This window comes from Hoplias malabaricus, chromosome 3, assembly GCF_029633855.1.
Source record: "Hoplias malabaricus isolate fHopMal1 chromosome 3, fHopMal1.hap1, whole genome shotgun sequence".
Classification (NCBI taxonomy): domain Eukaryota; kingdom Metazoa; phylum Chordata; class Actinopteri; order Characiformes; family Erythrinidae; genus Hoplias; species Hoplias malabaricus.
The window spans coordinates 68,900,227-68,905,639 of NC_089802.1; the positions used below are offsets into that span (position 1 = coordinate 68,900,227).

Sequence of the window (5,413 nt, forward strand, 5' to 3'; positions counted from 1 at the left end):
GGTTGTCTTTGAATTTTGCACGTCACTGCAGTTGTCACTTGTCTGTATCTTGAACTGATAAAACTAACATTTTGGAACTAGCTTAATTTTCACTAAAAAAACATGGTTTGATTAGCAAAGAGCCAAAAATGTGGCTGTCCCAAATACTATTTTTAGGGCTTTGAAGCATCAGCAGTAATATTAAGTGAATATTTGAATATTCAGTGGGGGGTGGGGGTTCAATATCCATGCCCAGTCTCCAGGCTGCTTTCCTCATAGACTGTTGTGGCTCAGCACAGCTTTGCTTGCTAGCCTCTGCTCACTAAGGATATGTAGAGTGCATTTCACTTGTACAAGGGCTTTTATTTTGACAAGCCTGAATACAGCTGGAGTGGGGGGTTTCCAGGAGCAGAGCTGAGGGTTGTTTTTAGTGCTGGAGAGCCTAAATACAAAAAGAGCGGAGCGTTCTCTTTATTGCTAGGCAATATCTAGCCAATAAATCCACAAAACAACATGTATCTTTACCTCAATACTGAAAAACCAATACCTACCTGACAAACAACATTTTTGGGAGTATAGATACCTTCCACAGTATGATGTGTTCCATTTTTCTGTGTCATAAAAACCCCACTGTTCCATGTACTCAGGCCTATAGGTTTCAGGAAGTATTTACTGTGTTCTAACAGCTGAAGTTCTTGTATGATTCCTCCTTTATTAGTCATCAACCCCACAGTGAACTTATTCTACCATTTGCACTTTTTAGTTATCGGATATACACAAACACACACACACTGCTAAAAGAGACCAAAATGATGAGAATAAATCTGTGGCGTCCTGGTGTTTAAACACAGTTGACCCTTACTTAAACTGCTTTGCACACCTGCTAACTGCCTTGCAAATATGATTCATATGGAGCTGGGAACTTTCCTCTCTCGTTCTCTCTTTCACTCTCTCACACTCTCCGAGTAACTCTGCTGTGCTCCAAAATAAATATTCAAGATTGGCTCACAGTTACTGTAGTACAACAGGACCGTCAATGCCCAACTCCAAGAATACACACACACACACACACACACATAAACACATATTGTATTCGTGACTGCTCAAGGTGAACTACCATTATCATATGTCACTGAGATATATTAAGGCTTCTGCCACATGAGAATCTAATTCATGACATAAAATAATGGCCCAAAGTTGCACACATGCAGTTCCCTGACAAATGGAGAGTCATGGCTGCTGGGAAATCACAAGACACCACCGTGCAGACAGGAGCAGCTAGGAGGACGGCTGCAGGGTCTCTAAATGGTGCTTTAACTGTGACAGGAGCTTTGAGTGTGCAGGACTCACACTGCAGTGAGTTTGAGTGCTGAGACTCTGTAGAGCCATTTGTTAGCTCACACTGCAGTGCTGATGGGGGACCATGTGAGGCCAACCATACTAATGGAAATAACAATATATCATAGAATTAAAATAAGAAAAATCTGAATGTATCACCGCATTTTAATGATTTTTCCAAAAAGAAATGGTATACGTTTACAGTAGGTTATGGTTGTCAAGAAACCATAAAATGTGAAATTAAACCTATTATTGATGAACTTTAATTTAACCCAATGGATTTACTGTCGATTCTAATCCCTAGATAGGACTCCCCAGAACACACAACGCTGCAAAACTTGGAGCGTGACGGCTAGCACAAGCTTTTGCTGAGATGCCTGTAGCCAACCACCACTTCTTTTCAAACTGGTGATGTCTGGTGATCAGCCTGATTGTTTGTTTTGTTAAATTAGCTAATAGTTACCCAAATTAGCTAGCATGGTGCTGAGTGTTGGATTATGGGTGTTGAGGGTCATTTCACTTACCCCTTAGTTAACTGAGTGACAAGCGACCAGTCATTTCCTACACTGTAAAAAAAAAATCTGTTAAATTTACGGTGAAATACTGGCAGCTGTGGTTGCCAGAACTTCACCGTAAAAAAAATGTTGACAATGTAAATAACATTACGGTATCTTTTCTGGCAACCGTAATTTTCAACAGTTTAAAACTGTTGTTTAATTACAGAAAATTACTGTAAATTTTAAAAATTATATTGAACCTGTTTACAGTACTATGCTGTAAAATTAACAGCTATTTTTATGAACCTGTTTACGGTGAACAATTAAAAAACCACAGTTTTACTGTAAAATATTACATCCCATTTCCATGATAAACACATTACAACCATGATTATTTTACAGTATTTTATTGTAAATTTCAACTTTACAGTAAATTACCAGCAGCTGTGGTTGACAGAATATCCTTGCAAAAAATACGGCATTACACATTAGGCTTTACACTTTTTTGCCATGGGTTTTACAATTACTAATTGAAGTTACAAAGGCAAAACAAGTTAGATATAAACCAAGGTACAGACTATTATTGAGGCACTTGCATTAGTACATTCTCAGTGTAAAACAGATCCAACAGTGTAGAACAGATCCAATAACTTGCCCAGTATACTTACAAAGCAGTGGTGAGATCATGTGTGTCCAAACATATGCACTAATCCATGGTGGAATGAAGAAACATTATGAAAAGTGTCCACTTGCCTTAGTTCATCAAAAGTAATGTCACTGAGTCCAAATGTGGCATTTAACATGGGACAGAGTCTTACACAGACGTGTTCAAGAAACTGGAAATAAAAGCGTGTATTGCCACCAGTTCTGCTTGAAGACTCACATCTCAGGCATTTGCTGCAGACTGACATGATCCTCTCTGCAGCCCAAAAGAAAAACAAAATAAGCAAAAACAACGTTAATAATATTAGAATTAATAATAATAAACATAATAACAATAACAACTTTTTATATTGCACTTACACAGTTGCAGAGTGCTTCTCAAAACAAAGATAAAAATACAAAACATTAAATAAATGAAACAAGACAACATTAAATTGTTAACAAACAGTATGTTAAAATGAATTGTAAATAATAAATAAACAAACAAACAAGAGAGCAAGCCACGTTACAATAAAGACTTCATGAGCCACCTAAAACAATGAATAGACAGAGAAAATGAAGGAGACTGAAGGAGCTCAGTCTGTGCTGTCTCCAGCCCATAAACAAACTCCATTGTATCTTCTGAACCAGATTATCGAACCAATAGAACATACATAAATCAAGCACAACTGCACAAGTTCGTCACTATGACAAAAATCACCTGACCTCTCTCCAGTCTGCTGTGACAGCAATCACTCCCCATAAGGAATAAAATACCTAAATCCTAATAGTTAATAAAATCACTAATAATAAAAGATTTATTAAACAGTTATCAAAACATCTGAAGAAAGGGACTAGAATGGGTGAAATTGAAATCACGTTAGGTTATATGATTGTGACCATGTTTAGCATCAGCAACTGCATACACTGTTTGAACATGAAATGGCTACACAGTCTACAAAAAGAGATTAACCCAAAGCCTTCTGTCATTAAATTAATGTAAACTGAACTGCACAACCAACTACCACTTTTTATGGATGTGATGTCCATGTCAAGAAAAATCTTAATACCTGAAACAAAAGTAATAAAAGACAAGGAGATGCATTGTTCTAAGAAAAAAAAACATACCACATATTGTTACTGTAGCGGGCAAGTTCAGTTCTGGCCTGGGCCCTTTGCATATCATCCCCTCTCTTCACTGTGTTTGTCTCTCTACCACAGCTGTCAAAAAAAGGAAAAATGGCAAACAAATCATCTTCTAAAGTATCAAACAACAAAAGCTTGATTTTAAATGAATTAGAATATCACCATTGTCCTGGGTGTCACAAAGGCCAGCACATTGTTCCTTCCACAACCACTCATAGGAGCTGGAATGCAATGCCTGAAAGGTAGCAGGAATGAAAAATTTAAACTGCAACAATCGTTATAAAAACAATTTATAAAACCGAACTGTGTACAGATAACTATGACAATGCAGTCATAACACGATAAAACATTTGTTATATATATGTAGTTTTCTTACCTTGAAGATGCCTATCTTAGCAATGCTAGCAGCCTTCAATCTAACTCTGAAGATTCATTAAAGCAATCAAATAAAGGATCAAATGTTCTCCAAAAAATTTTTATTAACTCAAATGCATGAACAACCATCAAGCTCTACAGTCTCCCTGCTAGGAACACGCATATATATTGCAAACCAGGATCCAAAAATTTGAATACCTTTAAGTGATGCAGGTTGAAGAAGCACATTGCTGTTTGCCATTTCCAGAATTATGCAATCGAAACTGGTCTTCCCTTCAAATTGTAAGACGTAACTGAAAAAACAGCCAAACAACAATAAAAAAAATAAATAAATTATTTTGCCTTGACCTTACTGAAGAAAAAATGATCAAAGGCAGGATGTGGTGTTCTAAGACGTGAACATAATCGCGCGTCGAGAGAACTGAGTCCGTTAAAAACAAAAAACGAGCCGAGGCCAAAGCCTCTCCTAACGTCTTTGCAATAGACCTACTTTGGGCAGCGGAGGAATTCCTGCCGCTGTTTTGACTCATTTATTCACTTTACCGCCTCTCGTTTTTTTTCAAGTGGGGAAAAATATCACCACGTAAACACACAGAACCACAAAAAAATCATCAAGCCCAGCGGGGTACACTGCTCTGAAGACTGGCTCAAAAATAAAAGTCATACGTGCATCATACGTGACTTTTTTACTTACGTTGGTTTGATTGTCAGTGTATAGTGGGAACATAAACCAATCCAGGGCTAAACTTTAACAGTCTATGTAGCTGCCGAGGGAACCGAAACAAGTTTGAACACATCCTTAATGTTAGTCAATAAGTAGTGCTACCTATCCTGACCTAGTTAGCTAAACAAATTTAAAGTATATACAATACACACACAAACGAGCCTTAAACAAAGTTTTATTCTCACATTGTGACAATTTACGTGAAAAACTTACCTCAAGATTTTTTTTGTCACCAGCAGTCAGGAAAAATTCCGTCAGCATCGGAGTTAGACTAAACCCCACAGATGCGTAGGGTTTTTGGCGCGCAGAAATTGAGTTATTTGGTTTACATGGGGTCAAAAGTTCAGTGTCCGTTAGTATTGAACAGTCTGTCGGCTCGCTCGTCCTTTAAATTAGAACATTATCTTGAACTCAGAAGTTATTTTAAAGTAGGCATAATAGCAATTGGTGATGCATGTTTCTATTTATTTATTTAATTTTAATTCAATTTTATTTTGTTTATTTTTATATTTAAATGTATTCTTTTACACTTTCCCAGGCTGTAGGGTTAACATATATAAACTCATGCTCATGCACAGAATTATTTTATATTGTATACATACAATTTATTAATGTAATGAGAGCATTCTTTGTATTTCTATTGTAGCAAACACCTGGTAAATAAAAGCAACCAACAAGAACATCCTTTGGCAACCACATTATACACCTAGTA

The 5,413-nt window shown here is 36.8% G+C and overlaps 1 long non-coding RNA gene across 1 annotated transcript; it reads right to left on the minus strand.

Annotated features, from left to right (window-relative positions):
- Positions 1–2,257: 2,257 nt before the first annotated feature.
- Positions 2,258–5,022, minus strand: LOC136690691 (uncharacterized). The gene is made up of 4 exons (XR_010801750.1): positions 4,915–5,022; positions 3,765–4,270; positions 3,585–3,677; positions 2,258–2,733 (listed from the first exon to the last, which is right to left on the minus strand). It is a non-coding gene; the product is annotated as an uncharacterized lncRNA (long non-coding RNA).
- Positions 5,023–5,413: the final 391 nt, after the last annotated feature.